At 33.2% G+C, this 21,479-nt stretch overlaps 1 protein-coding gene and 1 long non-coding RNA gene across 4 annotated transcripts in view; both read left to right on the top strand.

Annotated features, from left to right (window-relative positions):
• LOC136036199 (uncharacterized) overlaps positions 1 to 1,542 on the top strand; it is a 37,876-nt gene extending 36,334 nt beyond the window's left edge. Inside the window, exon 2 of the long non-coding RNA XR_010619658.1 lies at positions 736 to 1,542. This is a non-coding gene — a long non-coding RNA (uncharacterized LOC136036199). The remainder of the gene's footprint in view (positions 1 to 735) is intronic.
• Positions 1,543 to 3,250: 1,708 nt separating this feature from the next.
• The window catches only part of LOC136036197 (V-type proton ATPase 116 kDa subunit a 1-like), an 82,799-nt gene continuing 64,570 nt past the window's right edge, over positions 3,251 to 21,479 (top strand). For all 3 annotated transcript variants that reach the window (XM_065718283.1, XM_065718284.1, XM_065718282.1), the window contains exon 1: positions 3,251 to 3,349. The gene's annotated coding sequence lies outside the window, so the exon portion shown is untranslated. The remainder of the gene's footprint in view (positions 3,350 to 21,479) is intronic.

Here is a 21,479-nt window from a genome sequence, read left to right as displayed (position 1 = left end):
CTTTTTGCAAATTTTTTTTATGAAAATTTGCAATTAGAAAGATAAGATTTTTCGAAGCACTAAAAAACTTTTATTTAATGAGCAAGATGTTGAGAACGGGGTAGTCCCCCTTAAATATAGAGTAATTTATATTTTCTGCTCTCTTTCCTGTGGTTTCTTTATAATTACTTTACATTCCCAAATTTCCAGGGGGCATGGCCCCTTTCCCCCCCAGCCGGCACCCATGGAAGCATAGTTCTTTGGCCTTTGGACTGTTTTGAACAAAATGACTATCCTAAAATTTTGACTGACTGGATTTGGGGAAAAGAGGGTTGGCGGGGGACAATAATAAAATTATTGTTTCCTGATAACCAATTTTGTTTTAAAAAAGGTATTGGTCGCAAGTATGTCTATTATATTTTAGCTAATATGCTTATAGAAGCTGATGCGTTAAATTACTGCATTTTCCTGGCTGATCATGATATCCGTAGGGCAAAAGACTCCGGAATACTTGATCGGCTATTGATTGCAGCACATAAACGTGGCTTGTACCGGTCAGTTATTTTTCCTTGTCATAATACGTATAGTAAACTTTTTATCCGAGATAAAGTGCCTTCTAGAAGGGGACAAATTAATCTGTGTAATTCAGTACCAGTGGCGAAAGGGATTCAACAGGGTGCTATTTCGTTACCACTGTTGCATAACAATACCGTCCTTGAGAGCCAGAATCTGATAAAAATGAGTTTTATTTTCCAGAAAATGGATCTATCACTGTTGAATTATGCGGATGATGTTTCAAACACGAGCTGTTGCCTTTCTAGAATTGAAGAAAGCTTCGATATACTTAGTACAACGTATAAACAGATCGGTCTCTCATTTAATACTAACAAAAGTGAAGCTGTTGCATTTTGCAAAAGAGGAGCGAATTCATGGGACTATTTTGTCAAGTTTGGTGATGATAATGTTGTTTTATCTAATTCTGTTGTTTATTTAGGAATGCCTATTGGCTAGTATATGATTTTTACCCGTACTTTACAAATAAATCATTTTGGAAAAAAGGCGAGAAAAGCATCTGATGTTCTGTCACCAACAAAAAAAAAATAAATAAATAACTAGCAGATTCGAGCCCGGTTATACAATGCCTTGATTATACCCAATTTTCTTACCATGTCTCCATTTTGGAACTCCATTTCTGCACTCAAATTAAAATAAATATGCGAAATTTCTGTTTAATTTACGATCGTAGACAAAGGATGTATCGGTGTCGCGTCAGTTCGGTGTCACCGACCCTATTTCTGCTCTCATTAGGCGTCAGACGGAATTCTTTAATTCAATTGATTCCAATAGCCTTACCATCGTGATTTGTCCTTAAGTGTCTGTGTGTTCTTATATTGTACCTAAGTTTTTCTTCATGTCTGTTTACTTATTTACTCCATTTGTGGTGTTGTACCGTCCGTGTGTATTTATATAGTACCGAAGTTTTTGTTCATTTTAGTTTATTTATCTGCTCCATTTGTGATCTTGTACCGTTTTGTGAATGGACAATATATCTATCTGTCTGTATATAGCCTAGGTTTATGTAGACTAGCCTTTTGGATGTTACTGATTATATATCCGATAGTAAATTCATACTTCAAAGACCAGAATGAACGTTAAAAAAGTTTTGCGATTTTCTTGTACTTGTTATCCGTGAGCCGTTTTACGTTAAAAAAAAAAGTCAGGATTATTTCAATTTTTTCCCTAAATTCATGATGCCACAGACTTTCGGGTATATGATTTAACGCAATTCTTTTACATTGCTCCATCAGGAGGCTGTAAATGTATGTTGTATCTCTGCTGAAAAAAATTGTCAAATAAACTTTTAGGGGAAGCATTTTCAGGAAGAACGTTTCAAATAAAACTGTGGCGTTAAAGCAATTTTCAGCATTCACGTTTTGGTGTATAAATCCTACTATAACTTAAACACAGATGCAGAGCTTACCAGCTCTGCTTCTATATATATATATATATATATATATATATATATATATATATATATATATATATATATATATATATATATATATATATATATATATATATATATATATATATATATATATATATATATATATATGTAGAAGGATCTTATGTCTCAGATGCTCCATTTTCGACTTTAACTGGATCCGGGAACATATGGGGTTGGAGGAGGGAAATAGAAATAGTCGAAAACGCTTAGAGTGGAGAGATCGGGATGAAACTTGATGAAAAGAATAAGCACAAGTTCTAGATACGTTATTCACATAATTGGAACGGATCTGTTCTCTTTGGAGGAGCTGGGGGGTGTTAATTTGGAAAAATTAAAAAATTTAAGGTATTTTTAACTTAAGAACGGATGACCGGATCTTAATGATATTTGATATTTAGAAGGAATTCATGTCTCAGAGCTCTTATTTCAAATTCCGACCAGATCTGTTGACACTCGGGGGAGTTGGAGGGGGAAATCTTGGAAAACGCTTGCAGTGGAGGAATCGGTATAAAGCTTGATGGATAGAATAAGCAAATGTCCTTGATACGTGATTGACGTAACCGTACTGGATTCGCTCTCTTCGGGAGGAGTTGGGGGGAAGGGTTCAGTGATTTGGCGAGTTTGGTGCTTCTGGACGTGCTAGGACGATAAAACTGGTAGGCGTGTAAGGGAGCTGCACAAATGGACTTAATAAAGTCGTTTTACCAGATTCGACCATCTGGGGGGCTAAAGGGAGAGGAAAAATAGAAAAAAATGAGGTATTTATAACTTACGAGTGGGTGATCGAATCTTAATGGATTTTGATATTTAGAAGGACATCGTGACCCAGAGCTCTTATTTTAAATCCTGACCGGCATTAAGCCTCTGATTTTCCTTTTAAATCAGTCTGATGATTCTTAGAATTTTTTTAGAGCTCATACCATATGAGCTCTTGGCTCTTAGTTCTTCTTGCCTTGTCACAAGTGCCAAATGAGCTCTTAGCTCTTGTTATTAATGTACTAGATACTTAAAAATTTGAACAAAGTTTAATCTGTTTTAATAGATTTGATTCCACTTTGACTATATTTACCACAGACAAGAAGTACTGTCATAGAAGCATTACAAGAAGTATTATACACTTCTTGTCATTGATATTTACAAAGTACTGTAACATATAGGCCAGCACCCCCCCCCCCCCCCTGTAACAGTGCGCTTGCCTGTTTACTAGGATTAGTAAACCTTTGACTAAAGGTGACAACCGTGACATTGCCTGGTGATAAGCTTAATTTTTAGATGGCGATATTTGTCTAAACTTACTAAAACGGTTAAAATGAGTCACATGATTCTTAGTTATTGTCGATTTTTATAGGCTATTAAATTGGCGTAAGAATTTTCATTAATGGTTTCTAATACTTAACGCATCAATTTGTGTATTTTGAAAGAAAATAGGTTAAAATTCTGGTTAATTGACTTCTCGCTCGCTATCTCAGAAAGGGTTTAGGCTAGAAAAATGAAACTTTCAGGGATGAATCTACAGACTAAAGTATGTCCTGGGAAGGTATTTTGAAGCAACTACCTCCACTCCTTCTCCCTCTAGAGGGCCCTGACCTTTGATGACCTTTAAAAATATGTGTGTTATAAAAGTGAAACCTTGCAAAATAGATCTTCTGCTTAATTGAAGTACAACAAAATTGTTTTCAGCTTCATAACTTTGCTCAATTCTATTTTATGAGGTTTTAAAGATATGCAAATACATTTCCTAAATTTTGAAAAAAAAACATTGATATGGCTCAAAATTCTACTCAAATAACAGGAATTGCATTTTCAGAACTAAAGGCAGAGAAAAAGCAACTAGTAACTGAAAATTAAGGTAAAATGTGGTTTTGTCAAAATTTCAATAGGTATAGACCTGTCACGTAGGCAAATTTCAGGGCCCTCTAGAGGGAGAAAGAGTAGAGGTGGGTATTTTAAAATAACTTCCTGGGACATACTTTAGCCTGTAGACCCATCCCTGAAAGTTTCATTTTCTTAACCTTAGATCCTTTAAGAGATAGCAAGAAGTCAATTAACTAGAATTTTACCTAAAATTCTAGTTGATTGACTTCTTGCTATCTCTGAAAGGGTTTTGGTTAGGAAAATGAAACTTTAAGGGATGAGTCTACAGGCTAAAGTATATCCCGGGAAGGTATTTTAATGTACCTACCTCCACCCCTTCTCCCTCTAGAGGGCCCTGAAATTTGCCTACATGACAGGTCTATACCTATTGAAGTTTTGACAAAACAACATTTTACCTTAATTTTCAGTTGCTAGTTGTTTTTTCTCTGCCTTTAGTTCTGTAAATGCAATTCCTGTTAGGCCTGTTTGAGAAGAATTTTGAGCCCTATCAATGTTCTTTTTTCAAAATTTAGGAAATGTATTTGCATATCTTTAAAACCTTATAAAATGGAATTGAGCAAAGTTGTGAAGCTGAAAATAATTTTGTAGCCCAAGTGACTATGTTGAGCATTGGATAAGAAGATACCATTTTAAATAAGTTTAAATGTGAATAACTATAGAAAGAAACATGATAATGATTATGCTCCTTATTATAAAATAAAAATTTTACTTTTGAAGTGATTTCATTTAGTTTGATTGTTTATATATTCTAAATTTATATATAAGACCATCAGTTAGAAGGGGCGCTAGTGAGTTGGCATAAATCTGGCTTTAGCTGTGAAAAAGAGCACTAAATTAGAAATCTAAAAAAAATCTCTTTATTTTTGTATGTCTCCTTTTGGAGAGCTGCTCCTCTACATATCTATCCTAATTTTATTTTATTAACATGTTCCCATTAGAAGTGGCTGTGTTCTAAAATTTTTGTCATTGTTTTTAAATTATATTTTTGTCTAATTCAATCTGTCTGACTAGATACTTATTAAAGGTTAAGAATGCAGCTACCATTAACAAAGACAAACAATGTAGAAGATAAAAAAAACAACAACAAAGAAATATGTTATTTATGGCTATATCTGAGACTCTCAGGAGAGAAAGCTACTGTCAGAGAAGTGACTGATATTTGGAAAGAACATAAATAAGAATCTAATGGTGCTACTTTTATTTTATTAACTTGTTTTCTTTATAAGAGCAACAACTCTCTAATTTTAAAATGACTTCTGCCTGACAAAATGAATTTACCCTGTCTTCAGGCTTATAATTCAAAGCATTCAGGATCAAGCTTTATTAAGACAAAAAGGGCCTGTAGCTAATTAAGGTAATGTGATACCTTGTTCTTTATTACTTGCCAGTTGAAAACAGCTTCCAGAAATTCCTGAAAACTACTTAAAACAGTTCCTACTACTATTTATTCTTAAAAGTGCTTTATTTCACTTAAAACCCTCCCCCCTCTCTACCCACTTATAGATATATTTACAGCACACAATAAATATTCACATTATTCTTTAGACTATTTTCTAGTTGTTGTTCATAGGAGATTTATTGTTTGGCAATTGGGAGCCTGGCTTCTCAACATTAGACCTTTTTATGCATATCCATGTCACACTTAAAGTGGGGGTTGGCAACCAACATGCTGAACTCAAGATGAGGACAAACAAGGACATAGTGAAGCTTCTTGATAACTCCCAGTTGGCAACTTGTCACTGAACACTTGATCAAAATGAGGACCTTGTTTGTCTTAGCTGTTTGGTTCTTGACAGTGACTAGGAAATTTAAGTTTATCATCAATGATTAACCCAAGATCACATGCTTCCTTGGCACTCTGAATTAGCATATTGGCAACTGCAGACTCAACCATGTGATAATTATGGCAGGAGCTGTTTGGACCAAGATACAGGACTTTGCAGTTATTGCAGGACTTTGGGTTACTGATAATAGAGCTTTGTTGATAACCCAAGCCCGTAACCTCTGGTAGATTTCATTTGACATCCGGTAGATTCAGATCTCCAAGAAGAATTAAGTACTGATTATCATGTTTGTATGCTTTTTTGGCCAACAGAATTAGAGCTTAGTAAGACACAAGGGCATCCAGGCAACTAGAGTTTCTATATATGCAACCTATCAGTAAAGATTTTCTCTCATTAATAATACTGACAGAAACACTCAACCCATGGAGAATAATCATGACTGAAAGATAAATATCTAACTTGTATTTCCTCCTTTATGTAGATGATGGTGCCTATCTTGGGGTTAATGGACAGATTTGAGATTACAGGCAATATTGACGTAACCTTGCAGGGTTTTCTGCCTTTGAGTTGCTGGAGTTCTTAGGGGCCAATTCATGAATACACAGTATATAATAAACTAGTGGTGGCTACCAGTTTTGATTCTGAAAGCTTGTTTGTCACCGTATCAATGTTTGTGTTAATCAGTTACAACACTTCCTTTACACTGACTAGGTTGAAAATCAAAGAGAAAATCAAAGTGATTGCCCTTGAGTTTTGTTGATGGTGATTGCTAATCGAACATTCCCTGTGTCCCCTTCGTCATTTATATATCCCCTTTTGCCCCCCAGCGTCCCCGTTGTAGTTGTGTCCCTGTGTCCCGGTCATCATTTATATTCCCTGTGTCCCGGTTGTCATTTGTATTCCGGTGTCCCGGTCTGTATATGCATTCGTTTTTGAAATGGTATATGATGAAATAATTTTTTTTATTTTTCCCTTTTTTTTTTAGTTTTTTTTTTGTTTTTACTTTTTTTAGTTTTTTTTAGTTTTTTTTTTTTTTTTTTTTAGTTTTGTTTTTCTCCTTTATTTTTCATTTTTTTTGCTTTTTTTCTTTTTTTTTTAGTATTTTTAGTTTTTTAGCTTTTTTAGTTTTTATATTAGTTTTTAGTTTTTTTTCTTTTTAGTTTTTTTGTAGTTTTTACCTTTTTTTTTGGGTATTTTAGTTTTTTTTTATTTATGTTCTGGTTGTCATTTATACTCCCTGTGTCCCGGTTGTCATTTGTGTCCCGGTGCTTGCCGGTGTCCCGGTCGTCATTTGTGTCCCGATGTCCCGGTCTGTAATTCGTCAGTCGACGAACATGACGTCAGTCAACACACAAACATGACGTCACCCGACAGACAGACCCACACAGACACAGACAACTTATTTATATATACTAGCTGTTGGGGTGGCGCTTCGCGCAACCCCAATATATACTAGCCTAGTTGGTGGGGCGCGTCGCGCCCCCCAGAGCCCCCCCGCGCGCGTAAGTCGTTACGCGCCATATTAGTTACGCGACATTGTAGCTGTGTCCCTGTGTCCCACCTGTGAATAGAGATAGATATAAATATATATTTTTAACTACGTAAAACATGCGAATATACAACATTCTTCGCTGTCCCATTGTCTGTGCATATAAATAGCATTTATATTTATATGTCTGTGCATATACAAATCCTTATGTACTAATAATGACGTCATATGCAAACGCTCTTTTTACAAACAAACAAACATGCATACACACAACTCGCTTCGCGCCACCCCAACACCTAGTTGATGGGGCGCTTCGCGCCCCCCAAGCCCCCCCGCGCGCGTAAGTCGTTACGCGCCATATTAGTTACGCGCCATTGTAGCTGTGTCCCACCTGTGAATAGAGATATATATAAATATATATTTTTAACTACGTAAAACATGCGAATATACAACATTCTTCGCTGTCCCATTGTCTGTGCATATAAATAGCATTTATATTCCCTGTGTCCCGGTCGTCATTTGTGTCCTAGTGTCCCAGTTCCCGGTCGTGATTAGTGTCCGGGTGTCCCAGTCTGTAATTTTTCTTTGAGGTTCCTGGTCGTCATTTATATTCCCTCTGTGTCGGTCGTCATTTATGTCCCGGTCTGTAATTTATCTTTGAGTGTTTTTTTCTTTTTAGTTTTTTTTAGCTTTTTACATTTTTTCAGTTTTTTTTTCTTCTTTATTTTTCAGCGTCACTATGAAGTACATATCGCCGAACCTTTGTTTTTTAACTTAAATCTGGTAGGCATTGATGACCTTATCCAAGTCAAAATCCCAAACCCAATCATCATCGCTATCATTTTCAGTTTTGATATGTTTTGACTCTCGCTTTCCAGGTGGATTTTCATCTAACTGCGCGGTTTTGCGTTCTTTAGCCGCAAGCCTGTTTTCTTGCTGTTCTTGTGATTCCTCGGCACGCTTTCTTTTCTTACTTTCTCTATCAGCTGCAAGCCTGTTTTCTTGCTGTTCTTGTGATTCCTCGGCACGCTTTCTTTTCTTACTTTCTCTATCAGCAGCAAGTTTTTTGGCATAGACTCTTTGAGCAGCTTCCTTGGCTGTTGCCATTGTAGGTTCTTCAGCCATTTTATAATTAAACATTTTTCCGTGAACGCATGTCTTAAATATCTTTAAGGACGTCACCGTCATAGCAAAAATGACGACAACTAACTTCATGACGTCACCTGACAGACAGACACACAGACAGACAACTTATTTTTATATATATAGATATATATATATTTATATATACATATATATATATATATATATATTTATATATACATATATATATATATATATATATATATATATATATATATATATATATATATATATATATATATGTTTTTAACTACGTAAAACTATCGAATATACAACATTCTTCGCTGTCCCATTGTCTGTACATATAAATATATTGTCAGGTTTACCGACTCTTGAACATGCAACATATAATTGTCCATGGGAAAAACAATCCGTATTCAGATCTATACCTCATTATTCTAATGATTGCCCTTGAGCTTTGTTGATGGTGATCCCCAAGCCCCCCCCCCCCTCCGCACGCGTAAGTCGTTACACGCCATATTAGCTACGCGCCTTTGTAGTTGTGTCCCTGAGTCCCAACTGTGAATATAGATAGATAAAATAACGCTTTACCAACTCAGCTTCTTCGGCTTGAATACATTCGTTTTTGAATTTGTATATGATGAAATAATTCAGACGTCATATGCGGACAGAAAGACAGACACACAAAGAAACAACTTATTCTTTCTTAAATACTTATAATGACGTCATATACTAAGCATCGTCATAACAAACATGACGACAACTAATTTCATGACGACATACAGCTCAATCCTTATAATGACGTCAGGCGACAGACAGACAAACAACTTATATTTATATATATACTAGCTGTTGGGGTGGCGCTTCGCGCCACCCCAACACCTAGTTGGTGGGGCGCTTCGCCCCCCCCCAAGCCCCCCCGCACGCTTAAGTCGTTACGCGCCATATTAGTTACGTGCCATTGTAGCTGTGTCCCTGTGTCCCACCTTTGAATAGAGATAGATATAAATATATATTTTTAACTACGTAAAACATGCGAATATACAACATTCTTCGCTGTCCCATTGTCTGTGCATATAAATAGCATTTATATTCCCTGTGTCCCGGTCGTCATTTGTGTCCTGGTGTCCCAGTTTGTAATTTCTCTTTGAGTGTCCCGGTCGTCATTTATATTCCCTGTGTCCCAGTGTCCCGGTCGTCATTTGTGTCCCGGTGTCTTTCTATTCAAACAATCCCTGTGTCTCAGTCGTCAATTATATATCCCGCCTGTGCCCCCGGCGTCCCCGTTGTAGTTGTGTCCCTGTGTCCCGGTCGTCATTTATATTCCCGGTTATATCCACGCTTTCTTTTCTTACTTTCTCTATCAGCAGCAAGTTTTTTGGCATAGACTCTTTGAGCAGCTTCCTCGGCTGTTGCCATTGTAGGTTCTTCAGTCATTTTACAATTAAACATTTTTCCGTGAACGCATGTCTTAAATACCATTAATGACGTCACTGTCATAACAAAAATGACGACAACTAACTTCATGACGTCAGTCGACACAGAAACATGACGTCACCTGACTGACAGACACACAGACAGACAACTTATTTTTATATATATAGAAGATATATATATATATATATATATATATATATATATATATATATATATATATATATATATATATATATATATATATATATATATATATATATATATATATATCTATATATATAAAAATAAGTTGTCTGTCTGTGGATGTGTGGATGGGTCAGGTGACGTCACCTGAAAAAACTGGATCAGGTGACGTCAAAACTGAAAAAACTAAAAAAAGGCAAAAACTACAAAAAAAACTAAAAACTAATAAAAAAAATAAAAAAGCTAAAAAACTAAAAAAACTATAAAGGTAAAAACCAATAAAAAACTAAAAAAAAAACTGAAAAAACTAAAAAAAGGCAAAAACTACAAAAAAAAACTAAAAACTAATAAAAAAAGTAAAAAAGCTAAAAAACTAAAAAAACTAAAAAAACTAAAAAAAGGTAAAAAACTAAAAAAAATAAAAAATAAAAAAAAAATAAAAAAAAGGAAAAAACTGAAAAATAAGCTAAAATAAAGGTAAAAACCAATAAAAAACTAAAAAGAAAAAAAGGAAAAAACTAATAAATGACGACACTCAAAGAGAAAGCGACCAGGACAAAAGGAATGTTCGATTAGCAATCAACAAAGCACCGGGACACAGGGAGTATAAATGACGACCAGGACATAAGTAAAAAAAAAAACTATCTATATATATAAAAATAAGTTGTCAAACTAAAAAAAGGCAAAAACTACAAAAAAAACTAAAAACTAATAAAAAAGCTAAAAAACTAAAAAAACTAAAAAAAAGGCAAAAACTACAAAAAAAAACTAAAAACTAATAAAAAAAATAAAAAAGCTAAAAAACTAAAAAAACTAAAAAAAGGTAAAAAACTAAAAAAACTAAAAACTAAAAAAAACTAAAAAAGGAAAAAAACTGAAAAATAAGCTAAAATAAAGGTAAAAACCAATAAAAAACTAAAAAAAAAACTGAAAAAACTAAAAAAAGGCAAAAACTACAAAAAAACTAAAAACTAATAAAAAAAGTAAAAAAGCTAAAAAACTAAAAAAACTAAAAAAACTAAAAAAAGGTAAAAAACTAAAAAAAATAAAAAATAAAAAAAAACTAAAAAAAAAGGAAAAAACTGAAAAATAAGCTAACATAAAGGTAAAAACCAATAAAAACTAAAAAGAAAAAAAGGAAAAAACTAAAAAAAATTTTCATCTAAAAAACTAAAAAAAACTAAAAAAGGTAAAAACTAAAAGAACTAAAAAAGAAAAAAATAAATGACGACACTCAAAGAGAAAGCGACCAGGACAAAAGGAATGTTCGATTAGCAATCAACAAAGCACCGGGACATAGGGAGTATAAATGACGACCAGGACATAAGTAAAAAAAAATTAACAAAACTAAAAAGAAGGTAAAAACTACAAAAAAACTAAAAAGAAAAAAAAACTAAAAACTAATAAAAAAACTAAAAAATCTAAAAATCTAAATAAACTAAAAAAGAAAAAAAAAGGAAAAAAATAAAGGAGAAAAACAAAACTAAAAAACGAATGTATATACAGACCGGTACACCGGGATACAAATGACGACCGGGACACAGGGAATATAAATGACGACCGGGACACAGGGACACAACTACAACGGGGACACCGGGGGAAACAGGGGGATATAAATGACGACCGGGACAAAAAAAACTAAAAAGAAAAAAAAACTAAAAACTAATAAAAAAACTAAAAAATCTAAAAATCTAAATAAGCTAAAAAAGAAAAAAAAAGGAAAAAAATAAAGGAGAAAAACAAAACTAAAAAACGAATGTATATACAGACCGGGACACCGGGATACAAATGACGACCGGGACACAGGGAATATAAATGACGACCGGGACACAGGGACACAACTACAACGGGGACACCGGAGGAAACAGGGGGATGTAAATGACGACCGGGACACCGGGACAGGGAATGGTCGATTAGCAATCACCATCAACAAAGCTCAAGGGCAATCATTAGAATCATGAGGTATAGATCTGAATACAGATTGTTTTCCCATGGACCATTATATGTTGCATGTTCAAGAGTCGGTAAACCTGACAATCTATTTATATGCAAAGACAATGGGACAGCAAAGAATGTTGTATATTCGCAAGTTTTACGTAGTTAAAACCATATATATATATATCTATCTATATTCACAGGTGGGACATAGGGACACAACTACAATGGCGCGTAACTATTATGGCGCGTAACGACTTACGCGCGCGGGGGGGCTTGGGGGGGGGCGCGAAGTGCCCCCACCAACTTGGTGTTGGGGTGGCGCGAAGCGCCACCCCAACAGCTAGTATATATATATATACTAGCTGTTGGGGTGGCGCTTCGCGCCACCCCAACACCTAGTTGGTGGGGGCGCTTCGCGCCCCCCCCCCAAGCCCCCCCGCGCGCGTAAGTCGTTACGCGCCATAATAGTTACGCGCCATTGTAGTTGTGTCCCTATGTCCCACCTGTGAATATAGATATATATATATATATATATATATATATATATATATATATATATATATATATATATATATATATGGTTTTAACTACGTAAAACTTGCGAATATACAACATTCTTTGCTGTCCCATTGTCTTTGCATTTAAATAGATTGTCAGGTTTACCGACTCTTGAACATGCAACATATAATGGTCCATGGGAAAACAATCTGTATTCAGATCTATACCTCATGATTCTAATGATTGCCCTTGAGCTTTGTTGATGGTGATTGCTAATCGACCATTCCCTGTCCCGGTGTCCCGGTCGTCATTTATATCCCCCTGTTTCCCCCGGTGTCCCCGTTGTAGTTGTGTCCCTTTGTCCCGGTCGTCATTTATATTCCCTGTGTCCCGGTCGTCATTTGTATCCCGGTGTCCCGGTCTGTATATACATTCGTTTTTTAGTTTTGTTTTTCTCCTTTATTTTTTTCCTTTTTTTTTCTTTTTTAGTTTATTTAGATTTTTAGATTTTTTAGTTTTTTTATTAGTTTTTAGTTTTTTTTTCTTTTTAGTTTTTTTTTTAGTTTTTACCTTCTTTTTAGTTTTGTTAGTTTTTTTTTTACTTATGTCCTGGTCGTCATTTATACTCCCTGTGTCCCGGTGCTTTGTTGATTGCTAATCGAACATTCCTTTTGTCCTGGTCGCTTTCTCTTTGAGTGTCGTCATTTATTTTTTTCTTTTTTAGTTCTTTTAGTTTTTACCTTTTTTAGTTTTTTAGATGAAAATTTTTTTTAGTTTTTTCCTTTTTTTCTTTTTAGTTTTTTATTGGTTTTTACCTTTATTTTAGCTTATTTTTCAGTTTTTTCCTTTTTTTTAGTTTTTTTTTATTTTTTATTTTTTTTAGTTTTTTACCTTTTTTTAGTTTTTTTAGTATTTTTAGTTTTTTAGCTTTTTTACTTTTTTTATTAGTTTTTAGTTTTTTTTTTGTAGTTTTTGCCTTTTTTTAAGTTTTGTTTTTCTCCTTTATTTTTTTCCTTTTTTTTCTTTTTTAGTTTATTTAGATTTTTAGATTTTTTAGTTTTTTTATTAGTTTTTAGTTTTTTTTTCTTTTTAGTTTTTTTGTAGTTTTTGCCTTCTTTTTAGTTTTGTTAGTTTTTTTTTACTTATGTCCTGGTCGTCATTTATACTCCCTGTGTCCCGGTGCTTTGTTGATTGCTAATCGAACATTCCTTTTGTCCTGGTCGCTTTCTCTTTGAGTGTCGTCACTTATTTTTTTCTTTTTTAGTTCTTTTAGTTTTTACCTTTTTTAGTTTTTTTTAGTTTTTTAGATGAAAATCTTTTTTAGTTTTTTCAGTTTTTTTTTTAGTTTTTTATTGGTTTTTACCTTTATTTTCGCTTATTTTTCAGTTTTTTCCTTTTTTTTATTTTTTTTTTAGTTTTTAGTTTTTTTTAGTTTTTTACCTTTTTTTAGTTCTTTTAGTTTTTTTAGTTTTTTAGCTTTTTTATTTTTTTTTATTAGTTTTTAGTGTTTTTTTTGTAGTTTTTGCCTTTTTTTAGTTTTTTTAGTTTTTTTTTTAGTTTTTTATTGGTTTTTACCTTTATTTTCGCTTATTTTTCAGTTTTTTCCTTTTTTTTATTTTTTTTTTAGTTTTTAGTTTTTTTAGTTTTTTACCTTTTTTTAGTTTTTTTAGTTTTTTTAGTTTTTTAGCTTTTTTATTTTTTTTATTAGTTTTTAGTTTTTTTTGTAGTTTTTGCCTTTTTTTAGTTTTTTTAGTTTTTTAGCTTTTTTATTAGTTTTTTGTTTTTTTTGTAGTTTTTGCCTTTTTTTTAGTTTTTTTAGTTTTTTAGCTTTTTTATTTTTTTGATTAGTTTTTAGTTTTTTTTGTAGTTTTTGCCTTTTTTTAGTTTTTTCAGTTTTGACGTCACCTGATCCAGTTTTTTCAGGTGACGTCACCTGATCCATCCACAGATCCACACACAGACAACTTATTTTTATATATATAGATAAGATATAATCTGGCGTAACAGACATAGTGTAACAGACATAAAAGACAGAAAACTTATTTATATATATATAGATTTTTATATATATAGATACAGTTTCTTCTTTAGTTTTTTTTCTTTTTTAGTTTTTTCTTTTTTTTTAGTTTCTGCTTTTTATTTATTTGTTTTCTTCAATTTGTCAATGTTCATTCTAACATTGACACTTGAAAAAATCTTTACGTGTCAAGCATGCTAAAGCTCCAACAATTTATATTAAACCTCAAAAATTGGGGTATCTGTTTTAAGGTTTTTGAATTACTTTAATCTATTGTCAAAATATATTGAAATATTTGTGCAATTCCCAGTTTTTTTTAGTTTTTTTTTTAGTTTTTTAGCTTTTTTAGTTTTTTTTAGTTTTTTATCTTTTTTATTTTTTTACGTTTTTTCTTTTTAGGTTTTTCTTTTTTTAATTTTTAATTTTTTTTTAGTTTTTTCTTTTTCGTTTTTTTTTAGTTTTTTACCATTTTTCTTTTTTCGAATTACTTTAATCTATTGTCAAAATATTTTGAAATATTTATGCAATTTCCAGTTTTTACATTCTAGTTTGTTTTCTTTTATATATATAGAAGATATAATCTGGCGTAACGGACAGACAACTTATTTTTATATATATAGATAGATATATATATACTAGCTGTTGGTGTTGGGCTTCGCGCCACCCCAACACCTAGTTGGTGGGGGCTCTTCGCGCCCCCCCAAGCCCCCCCGCGCGCGTAAGTCGTTACGCGCCATATTAGTTTCGCGCCATTGTAGTTGTGTCCCTATGTTCCACCTGTGAATATATATATATATATATATATATATATATATATATATATATATATATATATATATATATATATATATATATATATATATATATATATATATATTTATATATATATATATATATATATGCAAAGACAATGGGGACAGCATTGCAAAGACATTTATATGCAAAGACAATGGGACAGCAAAGAATGTTGTATATTCGCAAGTTTTACGTAGTTAAAACCATATATATATATATCTATCTATATTCACAGGTGGGACATAGGGACACAACTACAATGGCGCGTAACTATTATGGCGCGTAACGACTTACGCGCTTGAGAATATACAACATTCTTTGCTGTCCCATCGTCTGTGCATATAAATAGATTGTCAGGTTTACCGACTCTTGAACATGCAACGCATAATGGTCCATGGGAAAACAATCCGTATTCAGCTCTATACCTCATGATTCTATTCATTGCCCTTGAGCTTTGTTGATGGTGATTGCTAATCGACCATTTCCTTTGTTGCCGTCGTCATTTATATATCCTCCTGTGCCCCCCGGCGTCCCCGTTGTAGTTGTGTCCCGGTCGTCATTTGTCTCCCGGTGTCCCAGTCTGTGATTTCTATTTGAGTGTCCCGGGCGTCATTTATATTCGTCAGGATATTGTAGGGCATCGTAGCATCGATGAGTTTAAGCAATTCTTGTCAACTGATTGTTTCGCCTATAAAGAATATTATCTCGAGGTAAGAACTGATCACCGACCACAACGATTGCCACTTTGTTGATAGTTGCGTATCAGGAGGCATCAATTCGATTGCTGTTTTTAAACAGAAGCACTAAATTATTATTTTTGTGGAAAAGATTATATATCTATCTATATATATAAAAATAAGTTGTCTGTGGATCTGTGGATCGTGGATCAGGTGACGTCATGTTTCGGCTGACGTCATGAAATTAGTTGCCATCATTTTTGCTTTGACGATGCTTAGTATATTGTAAAACACATTAATTTGGTTAATAATATACCATTTAAAATACCAAAATGAACATGCTGGAGTAGTCACTCGGTGAGAGAGGGTGTCAGAACGGAGAATGAAGGTCCCAGGTTCAAATCCTGGTTAGGCTAAAAAAGGTAAAAAACTAAAAACTAAAAAAAATTGAAAAAACTAAAAAAAGGCAAAAACTACAAAAAAAACTAAAAACTGATAAAAAAAATAAAAAAGCTAAAAAACTAAAAAAACTAAAAAAACTAAAAAACTAAAAAACTAAAAAAACTAAAAACTAAAAAAAAACTTACAAAAAAGGAAAAAACTGAAAAATAGAAGAGAATGAGAAAACTAATAAAATTAAGAATAAAATAAAAAAAAATAAAAAGATAAAAACTTAAAAAAAAGTAAAAAGAAAAAACGAAAAAAAACTAAAAAAGCTTAAAAAAAAAGGTAAAAACCAATAAAAAACTAAAAAGAAAAAAAGGAAAAAAAAAACTAAAAAAACTAAAAGCTAAAAAAAAAAACTTAAAAAAAAGGTAAAAACTGAAAAATAGAAGAGAAAAAGAAAACTAATAAAATTAAGAATAAAAATAAAAAAAAATAAAAAAGATAAAAACTAAAAAAAAAAGTAAAAAGAAAACACGAAAAAAACTAAAAAAGCTAAAAAAAAAAAGGTAAAAACCAATTAAAAAGAAAAAAAGGAAAAAAACTAAAAAAAAATTTCATCTAAAAAACTAAAAAAAACTAAAAAAGGTAAAAACTAAAAGAACTAAAAAAGAAAAAAAACTAAAAAAAGGAAAAAAACTGAAAAATAAAGGAGAAAAAGAAAACTAAAAAAATATAAATAAAAATAAAAAAACTAAAAAGATAAAAACTTCAAAAAAAAACTAAAAAGAAAAAAGAAAAAAACTAAAAAACCTAAAAAAAGGTCAAAACCAATAAAAAAAAACTAAAAGGGGAACACTGGGACACAAATGACGACCGGGATACTGGGAATATAAATGACGACCGGGTCACAGGGAATGTTCAATTAGCAATCACCATCAACAAAGCTCAAGGGCAATCATTAGAATCATGAGGTATAGATCTGAATATGGATTGTTTTTCCCATGGACAATTAATTATATGTTGCATGTTCAAGAGTCGGTAAACCTGACAATCTAAATAAATGACGACACTCAAAGAGAAAGCGACCGGGACAAAAGGAATGTTCGATTAGCAATCAACAAAGCACCGGGACACAGGGAGTATAAATGACGACGACCGGGACACAGAGACATAACTACAAAGGGGACGCCGGGGTGCACAGGGGGATATATAAATGACGATGGCGACTCAGGGAATGGTCGATTAGCAATCACCATCAACAAAGCTCAAGGGCAATCATTAGAATCATGAGGTATAGATCTGAATACGGATTGTTTTCCCATGGACCATTATATGTTGCATGTTCAAGAGTCGGTAAACCTGACAATCTATTTATATGCACAGACAATGGGACAGCAAAGAATGTTGTTTATTCGCAAGTTTTACGTAGTTAAAAACATATATATATATATATATATATATATATATATATATATATATATATATATATATATATATATATATATATATATATATATATATAAATATATATATATATATATATATCTATATTCACAGGTGGGACATAGGGACACAACTACAATGGCGCGTAACTAATATGGCGCGTAACGACTTACGCGCGCGGGGGGGCTTGGGGGGGGCGCGAAGCGCCCCCACCAACTAGGTGTTGGGGTGGCGCGAAGCGCCACCCCAACAGCTAGTATATATATATATTTTCTTTTTAGTTTTTTTGTAGTTTTTACCTTTTTTAGTTTTTTTCTTCTTTTGTATTAATGCTAAAGCCAAGGTTCAAACCTGGAGCCTCTCGGACCTAGAACCTGAAACATAACGCTTTACCAACTCAGCTACTTCGGCTTGAATACATTCGTTTTGAGCAGCTTCCTCGGGTGTTGCCATTGTAGGTTCTTCAGTCATTTTACAATAAGAAATTTCTCTTTCAACGGTCTTCTTACAATTAAAAATTTGTCTTTGAACGATATTCTTAAATACCTGTGCCCTGGTCGTCATTTTTATTGCCTTTGTCCCGGTCGTCATTTGTGTCCCGGTATCCCAGTCTGTAATTTCTCTTTGAGTGTCCCGGTCGTTATTTATATTCCCTCTGTCCCGGTCGTCATTTGTGTCCCGGTCTGTAATTTCTCTTTGAGTGTTTTTTCTTTTTAGTATTTTTTAGTTTTTTACATTTTTTCTTTTTTCAGTTTTCTTTTTCTTCTTTATTTTTCAGCTTCACTATGAAATACATATCGCCGAACCTTTATTTTTTTAACTAAAATCTGGTAGGCATTGATGACCTTATCCAAGTCAAGATCCCAAACCCAATCATCATCGCTATCATTTTCAGTTTTGATATGTTTTGACTCTCGCTGTCCAGGTGGATCTTCATCTAACTGCGCGGTTTTGCGTTCTTTAGCCTCAAGCCTGTTTCCTTGCTGTTCTTTTGATTCCTCGGCACGCTTTCTTTTCTGACTTTCTCTATCAGCAGCAAGTTTTTTGGCATAGACTCTTTGAGCATCTTCATCGGCTTTTGCCATTGTAAGTTCATCAGTCATTTTAAACTTAAACATTAATAGACTTCTACGTGAACATATATGTCATAAATATCTTTAATGACGTCACCGGCATAGCAAAAATGACGACAACTAACTTCATGACGCCAGTCGACACAGAAACATGACGTCACCTGATCCACAGACAGACAACTTATTTTTATATATATAGATAGATATAATTCTAAAATTGTCAGGTAATTTTCTATTTTGAAATAGAAACTAAAAATTACTGCTCAGACAACATAAATATTTTTGATATTTACATAATAGCTTTAGTGGTTCTGGACTGAAAACTAAATATGCTAATCAAATTGGGAATTGCAATCTTTTAGGTTGAAAAGGCAGATCCATTGGAATCATGAGAATGCGTGGAATAAGAAAAGCCTCACCCTCAAAAGGCCCTGTCAAGATTGTTGCCTCTATTACGTTATAACAGACATAACACGTAATTTGTGTCCCGGTGTCCCGGTCTGTAGTTTCGTTAGTCGACAAACATGACGTCAGACGACAAACAACTTCATGACGACATACAGCTCAGTCCTTATAATGACGTCAGTCGACAAACATGACGTCAGTCGACACACAAACATGACGTCAGTCGACAGACAGACAAACAGACAGACAAACCTTTTTTACTTTTTTTCTTCTTTTGTATTAATGCTAAAGCCAAGGTTCAAACCTGGAGCCTCTCGGACCTAGAACCTGAAACATAACGCTTTACCAACTCAGCTACTTCGGCTTGAATACATTTGTTTTGAGCAGCTTCCTCGGGTGTTGCCATTGTAGGTTCTTCAGTCATTTTACAATTAGAAATTTCTCTTTCAACGGTCTTCTTACAATTAAAAATTTGTCTTTGAACGATATTCTTAAATACCTGTGTGCTGGTCGTCATTTATATTATAGTCGACAAACATGACGTCAGACGACAAACAACTTCATGACGACATACAGCTCAATCCTTATAATGACGTCAGTCGACAAACATGACGTCAGTCGACACACAAACATGACGTCAGTCGACAGACAGACAAACAACTTATTTTTATATATATAGATATATAGATAGATAGATATATGTATATCTATCTATATATATAAAAATAAGTTGTCTGTGTGTGTGTGGGTCTGTCGGGTGACGTCATGTTTGTGTGTTGACTGACGTCATGAAGTTAGTTGTCGTCATTTTTGTTATGACGGTGACGTCATTAAAGGTATTTAAGACATGCGTTCACGGAGAAATCTATTAATGTTTAACTGTAAAATGACTGAAGAACCTACAATGGCAACACCCGAGGAAGCTGCTCAAAACGAATGTATTCAAGCCGAAGTAGCTGAGTTGGTAAAGCGTTATGTTTCAGGTTCTAGGTCCGAGAGGCTCCAGGTTTGAACCTTGGCTTTAGCATTAATACAAAAGAAGAAAAAAACTGAAAAAGGTAAAAACTAAAAAAAAACTAAAAAGAAAATATATATATATATATTTATATATATATCTATATACTAGCTGTTGGGGTGGCGCTTCGCGCCACCCCAACACCTAGTTGGTGGGGGCGCTTCCCCCCCCCAAGCCCCCCCGCGCGCGTAAGTCATTACACGCCATATTAGTTACGCGCCATTGTAGTTGTGTCCCTATGTCCCACCTGTGAATATATATATATATATATATATATATATATATATATATATATATATATATATATATATATATATATATATATATATATATATATATGTATATATATATAATATATATATATATATATATATATATATATATATATATATATATATATATATATATATATATATATATATATATATTTATATATAAATATATATATATATAAATATATATATATATTTTTTCTTTTTAGTTTTTTTGTAGTTTTTACCTTTTTTTTAGTTTTTTTAGTTTTTTTTTTTACTTATGTCCTGGTCGTCATTTATACTCCCTGTGTCCCGGTCGTCATTTGTGTCCCGGTGCTTTGTTGATTGCTAATCGAACATTCCTTTTGTCCCGGTCGCTTTCTCTTTGAGTGTCGTCATTTATATTCCCTATTTGCCGGTGTCACGGTCGTCATTTGTGTCCCGATATCCCGGTCTGTAATTTCGTCAGTTGAAAACATGACGTCAGTCGACACACAAACATGACGTCACCCGACAGACAGACCCACACACACACAGACAACTTATTTTTATATATGTAGATTGTTCCGAGTTTTCATCCGTCACGATGTTTAAGATTGAAAAGGATAAAGTTCAACTGGATGCAAAGTCAATTTATGTTTTTAACGACGTAAAACTTGTGAATATACAACATTCTTCGCTGCCCCATTGTCTGTGCATATAAATAGATTGTCAGGTTTACCGACTCTTGAACATGCAACATATAATTGTCCATGGGAAAAACAATCCATATTCAGATCTATACCTCATGATTCTAATAATTGCCCTTGAGCTTTGTTGATGGTGATTGCTAATCGAACATTGCCTGTGTCCCCGTCGTCATTTATATATCCCCCCTGTGCCCCCGGCGTCACCGTTGTAGTTGTGTCCCTGCGTCCCGGTCGTCATTTATATTCCCTGTGTCCCGGTCGTCATCCCGGTATACATTCGTTTTTGAATTGGTATATGATGAAATAAATTTATAATTTTTTCCCTTTTTTTCTTTTTAGTTTTTTTTATTGGTTTTTACCTTTTTTTAGGTTTTTTCTTTTTTCTTTTTAGTTTTTTTTGAAGTTTTTATCTTTTTAGTTTTTTTATTT

This window comes from Artemia franciscana, chromosome 15 (assembly GCF_032884065.1).
Source record: "Artemia franciscana chromosome 15, ASM3288406v1, whole genome shotgun sequence".
Taxonomy (NCBI): domain Eukaryota; kingdom Metazoa; phylum Arthropoda; class Branchiopoda; order Anostraca; family Artemiidae; genus Artemia; species Artemia franciscana.
The sequence above is the reverse complement of the archived record's forward strand: the minus strand, read 5'-3'. Positions and strand labels throughout refer to the sequence as shown.